We start from the raw sequence: 24,846 nt of genomic DNA, 5'->3' as shown, positions 1-24,846 counted from the left end.
CCAAGACCAGAACCAAAATACATTTGAAAGGTCAAGGCCAGAGAAGTGAAGTCTGTCAGGACACTTACCCCATAGCATGCATTCATCTTGAAAATGAAGAACATAGTACAGTATGTTGTACATCCAGACAATAAGCACTGTTAAGAAGAATTCTGTAAGTATTACTTTTTAACCTGTTTTTCTCCATTCAGAACATCAGAATCATGGCACTAGTTTGGAGGCCTATTAAATTATTGATTCAGTCATTCAGCAATATTTGTTGGGTCTGTTGTTCTAGATACCTGTCCATGAAACTCCAGTGGTGGGTTCTTTAATTCAAGACTTTATGAAGAGGACAAATGGGTTTGATGATAGTGACTGTCCCAAAGGTTGGTAATGAGAGCTACCACGAGTTTACCCTACTTCCTCGGATATGGTAAACTCTGTGTTGACAAGGAATTGGAGTGTGACCCTCTACTGCTTCTGGGGGAGGAAACTGGTGATAATCATTAATCAACATGGCTGACGGAATAGGGTTTTTTTCTATTATCCTTTGCCTAAAATGTCTGCCTTAGGATGTAGACTCTTTTCTTTCAGAGCCTTATTAATAATCAAGCTTAACTTTCATCTGCACTTACTCCAAATAATATTTTTAAGTATTTATAGCTTCTCTTGATTTTTATTGGGGATTTGCTTTTCTTCAATATTTCTTAGAGAATTTGAGGAGAGACTGCATGATGATCAGTGCTATACATACTTCCTTTAGGTTGTGGTAGGATCAACATTCTCATCTTGAGAGTGAAGTATGGAGAGTGCTTTAAATTTCCAATGGTGGAAGAAGTTACTCCCTATTCAGAATGTGATTAGCAAATACATTTGCTGTTGGCCAAAAACTTGGGTGCCATAATGTTTCCTGTGGAACAGCATGAACGGTTTCCTGAGCAGTGACATATAAGGCTTACCAGTTTAGTGGTGGTTCAAGCAGGGGCAGTGCTTGTGGGATACAGAAAGCTTATTATGCCTTTATGAGTGACACAAAGGAGAATGCTGTAGGTGAGTCTTCACTATCTTCCTCATGGCTTCCTTAAAACATTAGGAAGATATTTCATAATTTCTGCTGTTTAAAAAACATATTGGTTGAGAAGCAAACATGACTCAACTGATAGAGTGTCTGCCTACCATATGGAGGGTCCAGGATTTGATCCCCAGGGCCTCCTGACCCACGTGATGAGCTGGTCCGCACGCAGTGCTGCTGCATGCGAGGAGTGCCGTGCCAAGCAGGGGTGCCCTCACGTAGGGGAGCCCCACGTGCAAGGTGGGTGCCCCGCAAGGAGAGTCGCCCTGCGTGAAAAAAGTGCAGCTCGCCCAGGAGCAGTACCCCACACACAGAGAGCTGATGCAGCAAGATGATACAACAAAAAAGAGACGCAGTTTCCCAGTGCTACTGGATAATGCAAGCAGATGTAGAAGAACACACAGTGAATGGACACAGAGAGCAGACAACGGGGGGAAGGGAGAGAAATAAATAAAATAAAATCTTAAAAAAAAATTAAAAGCACATTCAATACAGTATTCTAAACCTTTCCAAAGGTTCTTCACTCTTAAAGCCTTATCAGCTTTTACAGTTGAGTATCTTAGGTTTGCGGCCTAGGGAATGGTTTTGTTTTATTAGCTGAATGTTGAAAGTACCTCCTATTCAATATTAAATAAAAATATCCAGGGATTAATCACTGACATTCCACATTTTCCATCCTCCTCCTTCTGCCTGCTTTGGACTTCTTTTCTGGTTTTTTGTTTTTTTTTCTTTCATTATTACCTTCAAGGAGTTGAAAGAGAAATAAGAACTGAGAGATAAATCAAATAACTTTAGCACTGAATTTAACTTTAAAGATATGGAAATGGAGTCAAATTAAATGGCTAAAGTAGAAAATTATCTGTGGATTGATTTAACATTGCTAGTTCTGTTGCTCATTGGTACTGATACTTGAGTTGATTGTAGTGAAAAATTTCCTAATGCGCAGTTTAATTTTGATTCGCTGCCTCTTGGGGTTAAGAGACTCTCTAAGGAAAGCCCCTGGAGCATTTATGTAAAGCTAGGAAAATTGCTTTCTGTTAATGCAATGGTGATAAAGCAACATTCTTGTCCTACATCGAGAGTCCCTTCTAAAATACTAAAAAGTACTTCAAAATCACTTGTAAAACAAAAATAATATACGCTGAATTACATTATTCTTACCAGATATATCTGCCACTATATCCACTGTGCAGTAATTCATGAATTTCTCCCTGGCTAAACAGTCATAGTTTTAACACAAAGATTAACCCAACACATTGGAAGAGAGAGACATGATTGGATTCCATTTACCAATGCTAATTTGAGATGAGTAGAATTTTAAGAACTTATTCAGTCCTTCTGTGCGTGTTGAGAAGGCACCCTTGAAAGAATAGGTCAGAAGAAGAGAAGAGCTTTGGCGTTTTGCACATTTTTATTTATTTGCAAAGATGCTTGTGCTTTATAGCTACCACATAAAACATCACATATAGAAATTCATCATTTCTTCTTCTGGAACACAGTACATGGTCTTCTTCTGCAGCCAATAAACCACAGATGGTGTTTTGTCTCAATAGTGCAACTCTGAAAAGTAATGTCCCATCTCCCTGGCCTATCACCCTTAATTAACAGACATAACCAGACCTCTGAGCAAATGAGGGCCTCCACATAAAAGAATTTTCAAAATTACTGATGTTTCTTCCGTTAAGCCAAAATGGTTAAGCCATAGACGCCAACCATTTCAACGGAAATGTTGCAGGCATGAATAATACTCCTCTGTTTTCCAAAACAGAGAATGCAGACCTTATTATAATTTGTACCAAAGGTTCAGCATCAACATTATAATGATCAATGATAGAGACAGGCTGTGTAGACATAGATGCAATACAGTGCTGCCCCACGGAAACCGAGACAGGGAGCAATATGTCTAACTTGCCACAGAAACACTAAGCTTTTTTTTTCACTATGCATTGTGACTTTTCTCATTGGCATGCTACATATTATGCTTATCAATGGGACTACAAGGATGCAAAGATGCTAACCCTGCCCCCTCCCAAAAGCTTACAGTTTAATGTGGGGGGAGAAAAACATTTTGCCTGTAATTTACTATGTGGTAAATGCTCCTATAGATGTGAGAACAGTACTCTCTTGGGAGACTCAAGGGAAAAAAAATTAATTTAATTTTATGAAAATATCCTTAATGCCTTTATGGACTGTAAACATAAAAAGTTTAGATAATATTAAAAAGGGTAAAGAAGAAAATAAACAGGACTTACAATCTCATTATGGAGAAATAACCACTAATGCCATTTTGGTATTTTTTTTCCTGAATTTTTATGGAGGTTGTTTTATATGGTGTTTTGTTTTTTTTTGCTTTCCTCCATTTTGTCTTCTATGCAGCTGTGTGGCAGCAGTCTACATTGCAGCTCTGCCCACCTTGTGACTATAATTTCCTGCTTTTTTTTTTTTTTCTTGTCTCTATTGCTTAAAAAATCAGACACCCAAACTTATTCGAATGGTGTCTAAAAGAAGAATAAATTACATTGAGTGCAGGTCCAAGGGTCTCTTCTCAGGGAAAAGAGAATGAGCTTTAGCACACAGTTTCTATTTTGGATCCTCGGAGGCCTTTTTTCTCCCCCATACTTCCTAGGTTTCAGCTGTGTTCCTGGGAATTGAGGTTATTGGGTAGATGACCTTTCCAGAAGAAAGCTGCTTTTTTTTCTAAATGTAGTTCCGGACTTTTAGAAACTAATGAGGATTTGGCAATGACTGGCTATCAGTAGCTTGTTACTATTTGGCAGTGAACAAAGACAGCCTCAATATTAAACCCCTACTTCTAGCTCAGGAAGAGCCTGCCAATCTGTGTAAAAGACATGTGGCAATTGAAATGCAAAACAAAATATTTGTTCTATGTGAGTCTACATGTAACGTTTCCAGATAAAATATAGGGGATCCAGTTAAATTTGAATTTGAGATAAACAACAGATTATTTTTTAGCAAAAATGTTTCATGAAATATTTGGGACATACTTAAACTAAACAATTATTCATTGTTCGCCTGAATTTCAAATTTAACTGATCATTCTATGTTTTTATATGCTAAATCTGACAATGCTAGCTCCATCTTTTCCAGGTAACCACTCACCACAATGAAGCTGTTCCCCTATTTCACTCTCTTTTCTCTTTACACATAGGTCTAGCCAGAAAGGCTCAGTTGAGTTGAGTTGAGTTAACCTCACTTTCTACTTGACTATAGTCCAAACAATTCAAACATAAAATATGTTTGATAGTGGAATAATATCATTTAAATAAAAGAAATGCCTTAAATTGGAGTTTATATAGAAGTTAAAGAAAAAATATATTTATTTTAATCTTCCATGGAGTCATTCAGGTTTTAAAAGAGAAATCCCTTTCCAGTTTAATCTGAATCATAAGGATTTGAATGAAAAGTTTTAGAAGGTACTAGTAAAGATTAAGTTTTAAAACCATGGTGGCGGTGGGGGAAAGCCCTAAAAAATAAACTGGTTTTCTCAATGCCCTTTCAGTGATTCTACAATCATAGTCAAGGCAATCAATTTATTAATTCTCCTAAAGCATTAAGCCAAGTGCCTCAAAACAATTTATCTACTTTTCTTCTTGATAATGACAATGATGATGATACTTTTTTAGAAGATGCTTATTTCGAATTTGAGAATTTAAGCTTTTTTTCCTATTAATATTTAAAATTATGATTTACTATCTTATATTAAGGCCAGAAAAGTATGGATTTCAGAATTCATCCTGGATTAGAATTGTACTGTTGACTCTTTTTTTTTACTGGGAACATGGAGAAATCACTTAGTTGCTCTGAGTCCCAGCTCTAGTATCTGAACAGGAGGGTAACAATACTGTGGGGCTTTATGAAGGTTAAGTAAGGTCACATATGTGAAAATATCTGGTGTTATACAGTGGGTACCTAATAAATGTCATAGTTTGCCAGCTGATAATAGGAAGTAGACCAAACAACCCTAGTTGCATGTTAATTGAAGACCCATCAAACTAAACAGCATAATGCTCTGGAACTCAAGTTTCATTGTTTTGGGTCCCCAGTTGAATATACAGAGAAGACACATTGTCCCTCTTGCTTTGCATGGATGGTAGTAAGGGTTTGGTCCTTGAATCACACTCTAAGCATAGCAGGTTTTCCAAGCAGAGAGGAAAAATATATCTGCATGTTAAGCAGTGCCACTGCTGAATTCATTGACATTGGGAATGCAAGATCCTCCATTTGGGGTTGGTGGGAAGGATGGTGATAGGAGAAGAGCCTTAGCCTAGCTGCTCCTTGGTGAAACTGTTACGTATTAAACTGTCAAGATCATAGTTCCAAGCTAAATGGGGATAAGGGAAAGTGCTGGGACACTGAGTACCCTAATCTTTCAGACTTGAATAATACTGTTATGGGGCCACTAGATGAGCCTAAAAAAGAAGGGGCATCTATTTTACTACACAATGGCCCTCCATCTTCATGCACAGAAACACAGGCTCAGTTTCATAGACACGTTGCATGGGAGATATTCCTGGTGACTGTAACAGCAGCAGCCATGGAAATAAAAATGTTAACCTTAGAGCATTTTTTTCCATGGAAGCAAGGAGACAAAGATGAGAGCCCTGGCTTGCTAGCAAACAACAAGGACTGAGAAGTGACCCCCAGAAAGTGTCAGAGTACAAAACACCTGACTTCCTACAGGAACAGAAAGGTGGATTAGGAAAATAAATATAGGATATTAATATCAATGGAAACTTCTCTGTACTGAGTATGGGAAGAGTCTGCAACACTTGGACTACACTTATATTTATGATGTCACATCTTCACTCACTGATGTATCCAAAAAACATTTATTGAGCATCTACTTGGTGCCAGCCACTGAGCATTGCTTTGGGAACACAGTAGGAATGAAACAGACATAGTCTCTAACTTCTCTTGATGGAATCTGCAATCTAACTCTTGCATATCATCATGGAAACTTTAATGTTTCAAAATCATCTTTCCATTAATTTAAGGCATTGAAATTGAAACCCAAGGATTTAAAAAAATTCTTGCAAGTGTGTGACATAACTAGACATAGATACTACTTTCAGTGTGTCAAAATACTGATTATTGCTATTGGCTCCTAAAATATGGCAGCAAGGAAATGTGACTCCTTTTATACTCTTGACTAATAGAATGGCCCTCCTTTTCCAAATGAGATGCACATCCTCTTGATTCTATCTCACAATTTCGGCATCCAGAAATGAAAAGGACACCTGACCAGTCAGCCAGATGAACAAAAACCATCCTTGTAATCAAATGGAGAGCAGAGATTGCAGCCAAAGCAACCCCACATTCAAAAGGTTGATGCTAGATATTTCTGATTCAGGAAAGATAGGACAAATAGTTTTCTTGACCTGGACTTTCATAAATAAAATCACTATTCCATGTTATGATAAACAACTTTGCTTAGAATACCACACATAATCTGAAGTATAGCTAAGTCATTTGGCTCCCCTTTAATGGTATAATGTACATGTCAACATCTGCCATGACATGTATTAATAATCAGTCAAATAAAATAAATGGTTGTAAGTACTTATGATGTGTTAGTTTCTACTAGGTAGTGAGATTTATTCATCCCTTCAAAGGGAGAAATCAGATTAATTTAGAGTATGGCTTTCATGCTCAAAAAATGTATAATTCAGTGAGGAAGGTAATATTAAAACATATGAAATAGGTAAACAAATAAACACAAGGAAGCATATAACAAAATGCTGACGTGTACAGAAGGTTTACTAAGGGGAATCAGGGAATGTTATTGAGGGTTGCAGAGGTCAGACAAAGGTTCACAAACTAGATCACATTTATGTTGAACACTAAGAGAATGACAAGTGTCATGCAAGTAGAAGTAAATGTAGAAAACTACAGGTGGGTAAACAAAGTATGAATCTGTTACGTTTCTAGTGCAAGAGGTAGATGGGTTTTACTGGAATGAAAGATGAAATAAGATCACCAGGAGGACTGGATAATTTAGGGATGATTTGAAAGCAAATAGAGCTGTTTCAGTGTGAGTAGTGAGTAAAAAGTCACAGCAGATGTTTGTGCAGAGAAAGCACATGCTATAAACTGTAGTTTTTGGAAAATTAATCTAGTAATCTGGGAGACCAGCTAGGATACACAGTTACTGGGTAATGGTGAATCATTACTCTATGTTTAAAGATCTAATATTATCTGTAAGTGATTCATTATGCATTGAAAAGGGTACAAATGAAAAGAGAGTAATTAATGAAAAATCCACAAATTAGGCAAGACTGCCAAGAGTTGGGGAGTTTGGAAAGAGTGAATTAGAAGGCAAAGATGAAGGATGGATGTCTGCTGTTTGGAATGTTCTGGGTAACACAATATTGAGAAATATTCTCTTGAAAATCTGTTAATAAACAATAATTGGAGGACCTTACAATAAATTATTAGCAGGGCCCTGACTCTGAAAGAACTATACCAACCTGGTGAAATATACACATAATGGAAAAATGTGTAGAGAAAAAAGGAATATTGAGGTCAATGAAAACCCCTATATCCATAAACAGGTCATCATCTGAGATCAGCTCTAGATCAAAATGTGAAAAATGTACCATGTACAAATTAGTATGCAAAATAAAGAATCACCGTGGAATGACTTTACGTGATTATACCATGAATAATTCATTAGCAGAAGCAATACAATTAGCTTCTTATAATATAATGACATAACGATTGCATTCATGGACAGTAAGCTTGACCCAAACTGGAGTATAGTAAGACCCTAAATTTGAAAGCAAAAGAAAGCCCCAAATGTCTCAAACCCAAAGGCACACAGTGACATTTGCTTCTAATAGGAACAAAAGTGGCAAGTTATCAGGACAAGTTCATGATTAAAATTGGTTAAAATGGTGTGAGTGTGTGTATGAGCATCCCATCAGATTGAATAAAAATTACATTTTTCAGCATTAAGATTTAACTGATGTGTTCGAGAAATATATATTATTTGACACATTTTTGGAATTGTATAAAATATATGTAGAAAAACAATTAAATAGCTATTCTGATTGAAAATAATTTTAACTATCAAAATAACTTACTCAAAATTCCAGTAGATAGAAATTAGGGGACTGAACAGACACAAGATAATCAATGTTTGGCCTGGATCAATAAGTAACTGGCATCTGTAGTCAGCACAGGACATTCACTTTCCAGATCAGAGGTTCAATTCACTTTAAGTCCTGCTTTAGTCCTTTTCATGATGAAATTACACCCTGGTCCTTACCTTACCTTGTGTTGTTTCAGGCTTACATTGCCTATTAATAGAAATTTTGTGGTAATTTCCTCAGAAGTTAACTCTTCTCTCTTTCAAGGAGCAGCCGCAATTTCCTACATAGGAATCTAACAGAATAACATATTTCAGGTTACTTGATTTTGCTTCAACACTGATTTTTAGAAAACAATAAAATATGTAAATTGAAAAAGGTAAACCAGAATGTTCAGTGTTTAAAAGTTGCACCAAAAATATTCCAATGTGCCAGTGCCTGGTCAGTGAGCCAGTGCCCATGTTGTGAGGGAATGCCCGCATGGTGAGCCGAGGGCCCATGCAGCAAGCCAAGTGCTCATGTGGTGAGCCAGTGCCCGTGCCAGTGAGTCATGCAGCAAGATGATGATGGGGAGAGTCAAGGTGAAGGGCAACAGACACCAGGAACTGATGTGGCACAATTGACAGGGAACCTCTCTCCACATCAGAGGTCCCTGGGATCAAATCCCAGTGACTTCTAGAGGAGAAAGAGGAGAAGAGAAGACAAAAAGAAATAAATACAAAAGATCACACAGCATGTGGATATAGACAAAAACAGCAGGGAGAAGGAGAGGATGGGGGAGGGGTGGAGGAGAGGAAGCGAGAGAAAAAGTATTACAATGTCCTGGTCTCTATTGTTGGTGCTTGGGTTAGTAAACCTTTTAATGAGGGGAACAGTATTGCAGTTAGGTATGTGGTACCATTTAAGTAAAATCAATTAGGATCCAAGTTTTTCACTCCATTTCCCAGGATAGCAGATAATTATATTTTGAAGCAATAGTAACTAGTAATTGATTGTTATCTATTTTTTTCACACTTCCTAATAATATGTATAGAGAAGTAAAATGATATCTATTGAGTAGGAATTACATTTTATGCTTTTGTGCACATAATTCATTTTTTATATCCAAAAAATTCCTCTAAGAAGGGTTTAATGTTTCTGAGAATATCCTATAAACTATCCTGTAAATATGAAATATTCTATAAAACCCATCTATGGAAAAACATTATAAAATACTGAATAAAATGTGCAAACACTCACATTGGTGAGTTGGCAAGATAGGTCAAACATGGTTAAAACATGAATCTAGAGGAAGGAGTGGTGGCTGCCATATAGATAATTTCTAGAGCTATCTGAAAAGGGACTTTGAAATTAATGGACTACATGTAGTTGTAAGAGACAAAGCCTAAGATTCCCAATAAGATGGAGAATTGGGTCCGAGACTTCACATAAAGCTGGATCTCCAAAGTGTCCTTGGCAAAATTGTCAGAAACAAAACAATACAAAATAACTATGTCTTGAAAGATTTTCAGCAAGGAAAATTGACTCTGTCTTATCTTGGTAAAGGGGAAAAATCAAAACAAAAGTAAACAAGCAAGCAAACAAACAAAAAACCCTCTCCTGGGAATTCATAAACACAAGCAGAACTTAATGTGGGCTTGTGCTCTGAATTTATGTCGCCACTAATTGGTAATGACATCTGAACGATGGCATAAGTAAATGAAAATAATTTCTGGAGGAATACACTTGCAAAAACTTAAAATATTCTCTTAAAAATGTTTTTCATCAATCCTGAACTCACAACAACAAAAATAATCAAACGCAAGAGGAAATAAAAGACCAAGCTCAAGAATCTGCATAAATTACAAAGATGAGACAGGTTTGATTAAAAAACAGAGCTTCTTAAAATTAAACTATAATTATTGGTTTTAAAAGCTCATTGGAAAGTTTAAACAGCATATTAGATACAGATGAAGAGAGAATTTACATTTGGACTATAAAAGCTGAAGAAAAGATTTGGAATAAAATAGAAGCAAAGATGTGGAAAACAAGAAATGGAGGTTGAGACATGAGAGTAGAAGAAATGAATGAGATGCAAGAAGTAATGTGAGTTTTTGAAAACCCTATAATGTTGGAATTATTTTACTTATTGCTCAAACTGGAAAACTGAGGTTCAGAGTATTTATCAAAATCTATAACTAGTACCTGAGATTGTCAGTCTTAACATGTGCTTATCTGTATGACTCAAAGCCTATATTCTCTTCTAATATGTGTATCTAATACTTGGCCCAGCCTTCCACATAGCAGCTTTCTCAAAACTCTTGAAAATTAGTTATATACCCTATGGTTAAATGCACTCTAATTTCTAAAATATTTAACAGGGATGTTTGGTGCTGGTTGTTCTTTACACCCCGTCTCAAAATCACTCTCGGCCATCTCTTTCCTTCCTGGTGCCTCAGGAGTCTAACATCTGCAGTAGCTCCTTTGCTGGCAGGTAACTGATTGGATTTGACCACTGAAAGGCACTGGCAGGAGATTGATGGTGGGAGGGAAGAAAAGACAGGGCATTTCATCCCTGCTTTTCCCTGCTTCAGCACTGCATCTTGGCAGTTATTGTGTTCTTCCATGATTACAGTTCCTACTGGGCAGACTTTCCTCCATGATTCCAGTTTTCACTGGGTTCTGATAACATAATTCATTCTTCTAGTGTTTTAAGTCCAAGAGGTGTTAATGTTGCTAGTTCCTGGGTATTTCCTGGGACTCAGAAGTGACCAGCACTACTTGAAGATTTTTTTCCCAATTTAAACCTCAGGTAATAGGGGACTAGCCTTCCATTCCAAATTTATATTTGGGAAAAGATGTATGTACATAAACATGTACTTAATTAGAAGGAAAAGATAAAAAAGGATAGGGAAGACATGCTAGATGGAGTGAGGTGGCCTTTGCAGACCTTTATAAAGAAATTGTCCCTTGTACATTTAGAAAATCCACACATTGCCAAAGGCCCTCTCACAAGGGAGTCATACAGAAAAATGGCCTTTTGTCTTATGAATATACTGAACATTATTATCCCAGTATTGTCCATTCATTTAATGGAAGGGTTATAAGAGGAGATCTTTTATTTTCTTTATGACTCTTTTTTTTCTTTTTCCCCTTTGGAATGAGAATAAGTAGACATTTTCAATACTTAAGTTTAAAAGAGGTCATTTCCCTCTTTCTTTGTCAGAGAAGTCTTACTTCCCCAAATTGGGCAAATGAGTATATTTATTGAGGGAGTTCCTCTAAGCAGTGAGCTGAGTTTCCATATCAATGTCATTCTCAGTGTTTGAAACTTGTGATAGAAATCTGTTGGAGTTGCTTTGTAAATGCAGATATAAGTCATGAAAGTTCAAAGGCACTGGGTTGGAGAGGGACTAGGAACAGCCTCAGCCTCCAGTGGCTTCTTCCCCACTAAGCATCTTGAAAATTGGAAGCATGACTGTGATTTTGTATTCCTAGTGCCCCAGAACTGCTTTTGCCCTTTGTTATGGTTTGAATTGTATGTCTCCCCACCACTACCCCCGAAAAAAGCTGTGTTGATGTCTAAGTCCAGGTACTTGTGAATTTATTTGGAAATAGGGTCAGTGCAGATGGAATTACAGAGTTAATATGAGGTTCTTCCAATATGACTGGTATTCTTAAAAGGAGAGAAGAGGCAGAACGGAAAACATCACGTGAAGTTAGGCGAGAAAGGAGGTCGTGTAGAGAGGGAGGCAGAGATTGTAGTGATGTTTCTACAATCCAAAGAAAGTCAGGGATTGTGGTCAACCATTAGAAGCTAGAAGAAGCAAGGAAGGATTCTCCTCTACATGTTTTAGAGGGATTATAACCCTGCTGGCAGCTTTATTTAGGACTTCTCTTCTCTAGAACTAGTGAGAAAATAAATTTCTGTAGTTTTAAGTCACCTAGTTTTTGTTATTTTGTTAGGGTGGTCCTAAGAACTAAGATACCCTCTAACAAGTAAACTGTACAGTGTTGCTGAATGAATGCAAAAAAAAAAAAAAAAAATCTCATCCCTGACTCCTTCAGTCATTTTCTCACCTTAGCCTTCCCTTCGAAATGATGGACGTGAAGAAATGGGACCTAAACTAGCCTCCTGCTTTGCTGGCACCGCACCAGCCACTCTGCTGCAGCATGTGGCTGCTAAAATTTAGCTGAAAGGCTAGATGCAAATGGTTCCAGGAGGAGGATGGGGCAAACTTTTCAGCTAGAGTTTGGCCTAAAGAGAGACTTCAAAACTTGTCCCTGCAATACTTAACAGCATTAAAGTCAAATGGAAGCTTTTCATAAAGTGAAATCTGCAGCAGCTCTCTGTGGTGGACAGCACCACCAGCCAAATATACCTGAAAGCAAGAGCTTGCCTTACTCTCTCTGCCACAAAATGATGACACAGAAATAACAAAGGGAAATACCAAGGAATGTCAAGTCAAACAAATCATAGCTCTTCTCTACCGGGATCTCTGACCTTGTTCTGAGGTAAGTCACACCTGCAGGAGGGACTTTCATTATCCGGATAAACCTGCTTGTCATTTGAGGCTTCTATCTGCTCCAAAAGGAAATTTAAATCTTCCTTATGGAAGCAATGACATTTAGTTTGGCATATTTTCAGATACTAGAAAAAGAACCATGACTTGATGAAAAAAAATATGTCAAGTTAATATGAGGCAGTAGAGGCAATTATTTCAAGTCATTTAGAGAATAATTTCCACATAAATGTGCAAATACATAAGTTTCCAGGTACTGGGATTTCTGTTTTTCCTATCAATCCATACTACCTCATGCAAAATAATTTTGGCTTTTCCAAATCTTCTAAAATCTAGTAATTTTTTTTTTTTTTGCCGTAGTCAGGGTTTTTTGTTTCATTTTGTTTTCCCAAGTGTGATTTCTGATTCCAAGTCCAAAAGCATCATATCAAGCTTTATCACATTTGAAGATGAAGGGGGTAGTTTTTCATAGAAGCTATAGCATCCCTTTTGGAGTACATATAAATCTTAAATTTGGCATAAGCTTATCTGATGAACCTCACTGTGTGTTCCAAGTTTCAATTAAATTCCTGATGGGGCAGCAAACTCATTTGTTGATTTGACCGGGATGTTACCCTTTTTCTTGTGACAAAGTGAGCCTGAGACTATCACAACTTAAAATGTAAGGGATCCAGGGGATTAAAAAACATTTTCCATATTAACAATCAGGTTTTTATATGTTGATATACTTACTGAATGTTCAGATTTATTTATTTTTTCCCAAAGAGTCACCTCATTCTTTGCTCTTCTCTAACTTTTACATCCTGTAACTTCCATGTCTTGACATTTTAGGCAATGTTTGATTCCTCTAAGTCTTTGATTAACATTTTGCTTGTCCCCAGATTAGCTATTCCTTATTCTACTTTTAAAGATAAAAGGCTGGCCCGTGAATGAAATTAGAAGGGGCAAATTCATCTTTATAATTCCAGCAACGGAACTCATCCCAAACTTATTACTGCCCAAGTATCTGTTATTTGAAGGTAAATTAAAAAGACAGAAATATTAATATGTCATGGCCACTTCATATAGAGCCTCTTGAACTCTAAGCAGAAAAATAGCCTATTTTTAGACCTTCTGCTTTCCTTATTTCCTTGACCTTAGCCATTTCTCAATCAGCTGCTTACACATCCATTTCATACACTGGAGGTGTAGAAAATTTCATAAGAAAAGCAACCGGCATAAAAATGACTTTTTAAAGAAAGTTCAATAACCTCTGTATAGATCGAATATGACGTGTTCAAGTCACTGACTTCATTTATTAAATGCACTTCCCTGATGTATTAAATAACTCTTTCTCCTAAGTGCAAAGGATTTGTGTTACTCTCCCTTTCCCCTCCCTTCCCATCTCCACGATTTATGGTGTTCTCCTGACAGGCTTCATATGTCTAGGGCCCATTAGGTAGGGATGTAGTTTTACCTCTGGGTGAGTCTTGAAATAATCCTGCGGTAAGCATTATTGTTTGGCAATTTTATGAAAGAACAAACAGAAAAAGAAATAACCCGCATTAGAGATTTTAGGAAGCTCTTGCTTTTGAAACAGGCTTTAGGCTTGTTTGTTTGTTTGTTTTCCTATATGGGCTTTATTTTTTTACTGTATCAATGCACATTGTTCTCCCTTTTAGGAATATATAGAACTGTAACAAAGATCACCTCGAGAAGATGGCTCAACATTTTCAAGATTTGGGCAAAAATGTGGAGCAACCTAAATTGGGGCCACTTGTTGGAAACTTGATGATGGAAAAGTGCATTTTGCATTAAATCATGGCCTTGTGCTTGTGAATCAGTAATGGATGTTTATAGATAGGAATATTCTAACGCTGTGTAGAAATAGCTGCTGATGCTGGATCAGTATCATGTTTGCACACATGCATATGTGTGTGTAAAATATACCCACAGAAAACTGAAATTGGTCGTAGGGGTCAACCGTAAGTTAAGTACCTGAGTAAGTCAAGATGTCATCTTTCCAGTAGAGTTTGATGTTGAAAGTACTTGGTAGTGCTATCACCACTTTGGTAGTAGGGATCAACTGTAAGTTAAGTATTTGCATATTCAAGATGTCTGCTTTTTCTGAACTTTTTTCCAGTAGAGTTTGATGTTTGATAGTACTTGGTAGTGATATCACCACCTCTTTGAGCATTGTTCTCTGAGGATTGGTTATTTAAATGGAAAATTGTCAGGTTGAAGCAGAATTAATATTCAGCTATGTAAGGATTTATTCAGCAAGAGTTTTGCACAAATTCCATTAAAACTGGACTGCAGATGTATTAGTCCTTTTTTTTTTTTCCCCTCTGACTGGATTTTATTACTAGGTCATGAAAAGCCAACTGTCAGCCCCAGCAAAGAAATCATTCATATCTTTCACTACTGCAATAGGCTGAGTCTTCAGAGTACCTTTTGGATTAGGAATAATAATAGTTCTTAAAAAATATGAAAGCATGGGTTGCCAGTTGCTACCTGTCCTCAGGTCTAGTTGCTGACACAATGCAATGAAAGAGCTCAGAATGAAATCTGAATCTGTTGCTAGAAGTCCATTCCTGTATTAATCACTTGAAATAAAAAAATGTCACAGTTATGATTCTTTAGAAACTGCTGCACTTAACTTCCAAACTGTTGCTTTAAAAAAGGCTAATTCGAGGTTGGGTACATTAATGTCAGTGTCCTATAAAACTGCCAGCTAAAAAAAATGTCAGCAGAGACATTTTTTCTAGCCGATGTCAGCACAAAAGGGTGCCTCAGTTGTTTCATCTCCGAACAGCTGCATGCTTTCATTGACATTTGGTGACCTTTCTTTGTGCACCCAGCCTAACCCCGTAGGTTATTTCCTGGCCTCCCTTCAGTGACCTTTGACCGAGGCTGACCTTTAGCTGGAGAATGTGACATTTTGTTCTCCTCTAGCTGACATGTGATGCTCTCATTATTCAAAGGTATGTGAAAATATTGACCCTGAGTGACCTTTGAGTTTCCTTTCATTTATTGGTTGTTTTCAATGCTTGTTCAGCATGTACTGGCCTAGGTGAAGGGGGTGAGTGTAAGGATTGGGGTAGGATAAAATGGCCAGTATCGCTTTTTATTCCATTTCTAATCCTTTTCCTGCCAGACAAGCCACTTACAGTTTATGACTAAGCTTTAGTATTTTCTGTTTATTGATTTGGGTACAGTTTTGGCCTTTGAACAATAGGCCTTTTCGAAATTCAAGAAAACTTGGTACCTTGAGCAAAGCTGCTTTTTTCTATCTTCTTTCTACTAATGGCAATTATGCATTTTCTGGTGATACTTTTACATTTAATGATGCCACTTGTTTTATATTTAGAAAATGAATTACACTTATAGAAGGGTAATGTGTGACAAAATGAATAACTGAAAAAATTGCCATTTATTGTTTTTGTATGTGTTTTCCAGTTAGATCTTTGAAAGAGTTCCCTTTCTAAATAAAGCTTTGTGTATTTTATCATATATATTTTAACAAACCTTGATTTTTATTATAGCTTTAATGTCACATTATTTTAAATATGTATGTTTATTATATATGAATATGTACAATGGGTAACAAGTACAAGAAAGGAAAATTAAATGTGGATACTGCAGAAATAATAGCCATAAATTGCTTAAGTCTGAGCTGGGATTTCACAGTCAGACTGGAGGGGTTTATGCATCAGAATTTAAAAATACTGGTAGTGCTGTTTTTATCAAAATATTCTACTAAGTAATTTATGGCATGTGATATCTAGCTTCTCAACAAGACAACTATATTATCCTTTCTTTGCATTTCCACTTAAAAAATAACATAAATAAGGAATCATCATGTACATTTTAAAATGTGACTCTGCTTGGAGTTTGCACACAGTCTCTCTCCTCTCTTACATAATTACCATCTAGCCACTGTAGAAAATTGAGGGCAAAAATTTGGATTATTTGGACAAAATTTAAGTAGGGTGATTAACTCTGAGAGTTCATAGCTTCTAAGTCAAGTTGTTGGGATGTTTATGATAAGTGACTTGAGAGTTATGATAAGTAACAACTACCTAGTCTTCAGCAAAATATCAGGAACCTCAGGCTATGCACATTCAGTAAAAGAAAAGCCTATCATTCCTAAATTATCAACCCCCTCTAATTTCATTTCTAAATACTTGCATGAAAAAAATTATTATAGTACTTTAAAATTTACTTTTGGATATATTAAAAAATCAGACCTGTAAATTCCATGGTATTTTTCCACTCATGACTCAGACCATTGTTTAAGACCAAATTTAAGAAACATTTTCACAAGGTATTACTTTTTTCAAAAAGAACAATTGCAAAATTATCCTTTCTCATTCCTGAATTAATGAGGCTAATTTTCAAAAAGAGATTCAGCAAAGTAGATGCTTCCAGGAACTTGGTTCTTCCGAAGTTCTGAAACAATCCTTGACAGTCAAATATCCTGATGCAGGGTAGCATCTTTCTGGAGGGTGAAGTGCTTTATACCCCTAATTTGCAAATGGTGCCATGTGGGCTATGTATTCAACAAATATTTGAATGGCTAATTTGCATAGAGAACTCCACTAAAGGGAAGGAGGTGCAATATCAATTGGACATGATTCTGGCCTTCAAGGAACTCACAATCTGGTAGAAAAGAAAAAACATTTAAGTGAAGTGAAACCACTAAATACCATAATAAATATATAGAAAAAGTTCTATAGGAATCCATGAGAAAGAATCAATGAATTTGATATTTGGTCAATTTTAACAACTCTGTTCAAAGAATTCTAAATTTCCATTCACAGATAAGCTTTTGACTTATCTGTAAAATTCACATCTCATGCCACTGTCCTGGTGCCTAATTAGTATATATTGCTTTATCATCCTCCAAGCATCAGAGCAAGCTTTGCAAATCATTAGATTAGGCCCATTAACTCCTCTCCATTGACAGTTGGAGCTAATGCCAAAGCCAGAACTTCTAGTTCTTGAACAAACAACAATAATACACATTTAAACTCCTAGGTCAGGGGTTTTTTTTGCTACAAAGCAAACTAGAGAGGTAATAAAGTGCAAGATTAAGCTCAATGTGACCTCAAGAACTGAAGGAAAAGAAAGTAGGGTGTGTCAGAATGGCTACGTGTTCACTCATGAGCTTTAATGCTGTCTACATCCAAAATGAGTATTTGGTTCATGAGGTTTTATTCTTCATTTTTTCTGCCTGATACTGATGACTTAGACACTTTTTAAAATCATTTTTTAAACCAATGTTATACCTCATAGACTCAGAAGGAAACCTCAGAATTACTCTGAAGAATGTTTCTTGTGATTTGCACTGTGCAAATATGATTTCACAGAGGTTTAATTGCTGCATTGTTTCCATTCAAATAGATCTAATCCAATAAAGAACCAAGTTAAAAATATTTCAGGGGTCTTGTATTAAATAGAAGGGAATGGTTTTGTACTGATTGCTAAGCAGAAAAATACAGAGCAGATGTGTGTCCAGGGTAAAAATATTCAATTAAAGTCAGCTATTACAGGAAAAAACAAAACCAAAGAGATGATCAATATTTTGATAACTATATACATTACAGAGGAGGAGATATCTTTATTCTGTCAGTTTGTAGGGTTATATAAAGAAATTATTAAATTTACTTTAAAGACGTTTTGGATTGCCCAATTTTGGAAATACTCAGTGCATTAATCTTCTTTATTTATTTGTTATTTATTTTTGGAAACGGTGCTAGAAGCCTGCTTTGGCACTTAGCTCATTTTGTTCCCTGTAAAAATTTAAACTCGTCAAGCATTTAATCACCATTAAAGACAAATGTTTTCACTTGTTCAAAAACGTTTCCACCTAATAATAAAATATGACTTGCCACATAAGTGTCACCCTTCATGGACAAAGTGCTTTACAGTGATAACTGGTAACCAAGTTATAAATGTTTAAAAATCATGTCTGGCAGGAGACATAAGTTTCCCTCTCTAAACCTCAAGAACCCCAAATTGAAGAAAGCTAAGGTCTGTTTCCTGCTTTGCGATATTGCCTTATTGTTGTTTAGACATCTTTAACCACAAAAGGCCTATGTTCCATGTAGTAGATTCCTAAAGAGTCATAAATCTAACTTCTTAGTCAAGTGTGTTTTTAGCTTTGTAATATGCTCTATTTTTAAAATTAATTAAAAAAAAAACATTTTAAGAAGCTTTAGAGTACATAAATGTTATATCATAAATAAAGGGGATTCCCATATGCCCTACTCCCTCTCCTCCCACACGTTACAGCATCCTTCATAAGTGTGGTACACTTGTGACAATTGATGAACACATACTGGAGCATTGCTTATAGTTTACATTATAGTTTGCACTTTGCCCTGCACAATTTTATAGGTTTTGACAAAATGTGTAATGGCCTGTATCCATCATTTCAATGCCATGTAGGACAATTCCAGTGGCCCCAAATAAGCCCCAGACAGGTGCACACAAATAGAGTAAAGAATAATTACTCTTTCCCTGGGTAACCCTTTACTGAATTTCCAGGTCTTTTGTAATCAGGTTCCTCAGACTTGGCCTGGTTTCTGGATTATTAGGTGAGTTAGCATAAACACCAAAAATAATACCCCAAATGGAGAAATGGAGATTCAAATAGCAAAACAGCACACTTTTTTTCAGTTTTATACAGTTTTTTTGAAAGAGTATTCCATGGGTAGTCTGATTATATATGATAAAACCATTTTCTGTCTGGTACTTTGTATAATCACAATCTTGTCTCCTTCTCACCTTCAAAGTGATATATATTTTGATTCTTGCTAATTTCACAGAGATTCCCTGCTGTTTCTTAAGAAACAGTCTAGATATCATGGAAATTTCTGCATAATTAATATTTTCAAGGTATATATTTCTTTTCTCCCTTTGAGTGAGGATTTATTTTAAAATTTTGACTTAAAAATACGCGATAAAAGTGAATCCTTTATTTTAGACCCATTAATTCCAAAATAGATTATTATTTACCTTTGGAGTGAAAGAAAAGTGATTTATAATGGAAGCTGGAGAAGAACAAATACATCAAATTCTTTGTCAAGTCAAAACAACAGTTGTGAAAGCTACCAAAATTTAGCATATTGTGCCAATGATTCTCTTTATATTTATCTTAAAATTGATAATCGCAGAGTTTGAATAGTAAATTTTTGTCCTCTCAGACCTAACCAACTCTTTATTTTACCTATATAAATGAGTGAGTATTCTCTTAAGTCAAGAAAGTACCTTTCAATATTATTTTATAGTTAACAACAAAATCCTTTGATATGATATAGTGCTGGAAGTTTTTTTTTTTTCATCAATAAATTGCTGTATGGGACTTAATAGCTCAATATTTATTCTCAAATGCAATTGAAATACCCTCCATGTACATAAAATTTGCAAAGGAATTTATTTCAGTAGGATAATAGTTAATTTACAATGTTAAGTTCAAAAGGGAAGAAAAAGATAACAACCCAATTTAGTTAAAGATGTAGCACATATATGATGGAGGAAAATAAATGTCAAATAGAAGACCATATCTGAAATTCAGATCACATTTAGATGCACAAAAAAATGTTAAGAGTAGTAAGGGGGCAATTGTATTCCAATTAAATTTTTTCTCCACTCACATCAACTAGTCTTGGTTTGAAAGTTAATCATATGATTTACAGGACTCTTGAATGAATAAGATAGGGAGAAGCAAATGAGAGGGAGAGGGAAGTGATAATATAACATTCCTAAGAAGACCATTAATTACAGTTTGGACTCAGAGTAGGGGAAGGAGAGTTGGGGTAGGTTAAAAGAAAGTCATTAAAAATGAAAAATTTTACATTCTGTTCTTTTCTGTGTGTGATATCAAACACTGGAAACTGCTTTCAAAGAATAGGAAAAGTCATGTAAAGAATGCCAAAATTTATGCAATCTTTAAAGAGATTGTAACCAGAAACCAGAGATTTCCCAAGGTTTTTTTCTCACTTAGGACAAATAACTAAATATATATTTTGGTTATGAGAAAGTCAGAGAGTCTGGCTGTATCAAATTGTACTTGGGTTTATTTATTGGGGAAACAGTACTAATTGGATGAAAAATTTAGAGAAGTAAAAAAAAAAATTTTCAATAACAGACCTAGAAGAAAAGAGTGTTTAGATATTCGCTCCTTTAAAAAAACCCAAGGACAACAAATACTCTGAAGGAGACTAGATGGAGATTTAGAGACAGGTCTGATGAGTTCTTTGTTGTCCCCAAAGGCCCTTGAGGTATGTATTGAACTGGCACCAGTTTTATAAAACTGTGATAGGTGATAGTTAACTCTGTAAATATTGAAAAGCACATAACAGACTCATTTGCCCACATATTTGAGCGGAATCTTGTGATGCCATGATGGCTTTTTATTTCTTATATCTGTATGATGACTAACAAAGATTATATCAGTTGTTTTGACAGACAGCTAAGATATTAAAAATATTTTATTGCAAGCTCTTCATTTCCTTTGAATGTTCTGTTCTCTTCACACAATGGTTAACCCATTAGAACTTAAAATCAAGAACATTACGGTAAAGAACACTTTTAATGCTCTTTGCACAGCCTTAGATGACTTCAAATGTACTTGTTTATCAAACAATATCTTTTGATATTTGTGGGGGTTTAAATCATGTCCACCATAAAAGTCTTAAAAAGTCATAAAACATATTAAAAAATCATGTCCATCCCTGATCCTGTGAGCAGAAACACATTTGTAAATAGGCCCTTTGAAGATGTTATTAGTTAAGGAATGCCAAACTGAATAAGGATAGGTCTTTTTATTTTTAAAGATTTATTTTATTTATTTCTCCACCCTCCCCCCCTTCCCCCATTGTCTGCTCTCTGTGTCCATTCATTGTGTGTTCTTCTGTTTCTCTTGTATTCTCATCAGGTGTCTCCAGGAACCGATCCTGGGACCTTCCGGAGTAGGAGAGAGGTGCTCATTCTCCTGTGCCACCTCAACTCCCTGGTCTGCTCCATGTCCTATTATTGCTCCTCTGTGTCTCTTTTTTTTTTTTTTTTTAAATTATTTATTTATTTATTTTTTTAAATTACATTATGAAAAATATGAGGTCCCATTCAACCCCACCGCCCCCGCCCCCCACTCCCCCCACAGCAACACTCTCTCCCATCATCATGACACATCCATTGCACCTGATAAGTCCATCTCTGAGCATCACTGCACCCCATAGTCAATGGTCCACATCATAGCCCAGACTCTCTCACGTTCCATCCAGTGGGCCCTGGGGGGATCTATAATGTCCCGTAATTGTCCGTGAAGCACTATCCAGGACAACTCCACGTCCCGAAAATGCCTCCACATCTCATCTCTTCCTCCCGTTCCCCACACCCAGCAGCCACCATGGCTACCGTTCCCACACCCATTCCACATTTTCTCTGTGGACATTGGATTGGTTGTGTCCATTGCACATCTATGTCAAGTGAGGGCTTAGATTCCATATGAGTACTGGATGCACTCCTCCCGCTTCCAGTTGTAGACACTCTAGGCTCCATGTTGTGGTGGTTGACCTTCTTCAACTCCACGTTAGCTGAGTGGAGTAAGTCCAATAAATCAAAGTGTAGGAGCTGAAGTCTGTTGAGGCTCTGGGCCTGGGTGTCATATTATCAGTCCAGAGATTCAAATCCCCTACATATATCTTAAACCCAGCACCGACTTCTGTGTCTCTTTTTGTTGCATCATCTTGCTGCACCAGCTTTCCACATGGGCCAGCACTCCTGCGTGCACAAGGCAGTACTCTGCGCAAGCCAGCACTCCATGTGGACCAGTCACACAGGCCACCCTGCCTTCACCAGGAGGACCTGGGCATCAAACCCTGGACCTCCTATGTGGTAGATGGGAGCCCAATTGCTTGAGCCACACCCACTTCCCAAAGGTGGGTCTTAATCCAATATGACTAACGTCCTCATAACGAAAGCAAATTGGACACAGAAAAAGAAGTACCTGGGAGCAGCAAGAAGCTGGAATTCAATGGAACCTGAAAGAGAAAGAAGACACACTATATGCATAACCATGTGACAGAAAAGCAAAGAACCAAGGATTGTGTAGAGTCAGTCCCAGAATGCCATAATATTCAGGAAGAAAACATTACCTTGATACCACTTTGGTTTTGGACTCTCTCAGCCTCAAAACCTGAACCAATAAATTCCCATTGTTTAAGTCAACTCATGGTATGGTATTTGTTTTAGCAGCTGAGAAACTAAAACAATTTTGGACTACTATTTGTCTTAAAAATATTTCTATCGTGATGGTGCTTAGGATGACACTGGAGACAGAAATAGGAAGAAATCACTACGAGTTATGATGTATATATGTACAAGATCTTTTCATAATGCAGATTACATAAATTTGAATTAAGTAACTTTTAAGGACATTGATTATTGATCTGATAAACTATTAGAGCCATTAGGGCCTTTTGTGTAAACAACAATTTTTAAATGCATGTGGCTTTATAATAAAAATTCTTATGAAAAGTACTTATGGTCTCCTGCATGCTGAATAGCCACTTTTCAACATTAAATGCCTTGGCCAAAAATACATTTTAAAATTAAGAACCATTTAAATTATACAACTATGAAAAAAGAGAAAAGCTCTCCTGCAGTTACTCAGCATGCACTTTAGCACTTATATAACTTCAAAATGGTGAAGACACTTAGTTTTATATCCCTGTAAACATGACTATGATGGTTTAAAACTGTATGCGCTCCAGAAAGACAGGTTCTTAAAGCTAATTCATTCCTGTGGGTTTATAAACCTATTATAAATAAGACCTGTTGATGAGATTGCTTCAATTAAGGCATGGCCTTAAGGGTGGGTATTAATCCTCTTACTAACACCTTTTATTAGGGAATGAAATTTGGACAAAGAAAGAGAAAGTCATGGAAGCAAGGAACTAAAAACAACAAAACCCAGAAGAGAAGAGAGAGACCAGCAGATGCCACCATGTGCCTTGCCATGTGACAGAGGACCCAGGGATCACCCAGCCAGTCTTCAGGAAGAAAACATCCCCTTAATGATGCCTTGATTTGGACATTTTTCCCACCTTCAAAACTGTAAGCTAATAAACTCCCATTGTTAAAAGTCAACCCATTTTATATCTGCTTCAGCAGCCTAGGAATCTAAAACAATGACTTATGTATCTTTAAAATTACAAGTCATTTTATACTCTACTGATTGTATGCTCTGCCAAAAAGAAAGTTGTACTTTTTATTGTGGTGTGGATCCCTGTTTTCGAACACTTATGGGGAACAAGCAGCCAATGTAGAATGATAAATAACATTCATTTTTAAAAAAAGTAACATGGAAATATGTCATCACTCTGAAAAGAAATGTGTTTAGCCTGTGGATGAAGATTGAGTTCTTTCTGGCATCTCATCTTGGTGGGAAGGTAAAATTAGAGAATGTACATCAATTTATTAAATGTCCAATAAGTCCTATTGATGGATTAAGTTATGTCCCATCCTTCCCTTGAGGAAGGATCCTTCCTTGAGGTCAGGAACTACAACTTATTTATTTTCAAGAACCAGCAATATCTTGCTTGATAAATGTTTGCAGAATGAATAAATGATAGATGAATGCATGTGTCTAAAAGGAAGAAAACATTGCTGTCCAGAGAAGAGAAAAGGCCAATAGGTGTCTGAAAGAAAATGTATCTTTCCAAGGGAAGATATTACTAGAATGTGTATTAGAAGCATAAAATTTTAGAATCAGAAGATTCCTCTGAAAGTTTCAACAATTGTATGTATACATTCGATGTCACATTTACTTAATGTTAATAAATTTCAGAAAGCTTGGAAGCTACTTATTTTTCAGCTGGATTCCCTCCCTTTTTCCCCCAATTTGAGATTTCTCATTTCTAAATGGTAAGGAAATAGCTCTTTATTAGAGTTTACCTTGTTTGGTACAAGTCCCATAGTTAATTTTCACAAAACCACCTAACTTGGGAGCAGAAGAGGGGATGGTATCTCTAAACTGTTTGACTTACTGAGGTTGAGCACTGTGTTGATGTGACCAGAGTATTGCAATTACTCCACTCTCTGGGCCTCTTGACTTAAGTGATCTTATGCAGAGGGCAGGAAAGGAGAGAGGAGTTCGGCACCACTGGAAAAGCCAGTCACTGCATAGGCCAAC

The 24,846-nt window shown here is 36.4% G+C and overlaps 1 long non-coding RNA gene across 1 annotated transcript in view; it reads left to right on the top strand.

The window, feature by feature from the left end:
- Positions 1-24,392, top strand: part of LOC131278284 (uncharacterized) — a 140,844-nt gene extending 116,452 nt beyond the window's left edge. The window contains exon 3 of the long non-coding RNA XR_011648691.1: positions 23,563-24,392. This is a non-coding gene — a long non-coding RNA (uncharacterized lncRNA). The remainder of the gene's footprint in view (positions 1-23,562) is intronic.
- The last annotated feature ends 454 nt before the right edge of the window (positions 24,393-24,846 follow it).

Source organism: Dasypus novemcinctus, chromosome 4 (assembly GCF_030445035.2).
Source record: "Dasypus novemcinctus isolate mDasNov1 chromosome 4, mDasNov1.1.hap2, whole genome shotgun sequence".
Taxonomy (NCBI): Eukaryota; Metazoa; Chordata; class Mammalia; order Cingulata; family Dasypodidae; genus Dasypus; species Dasypus novemcinctus.
This window is presented reverse-complemented; position numbering and strand designations above follow the sequence as displayed.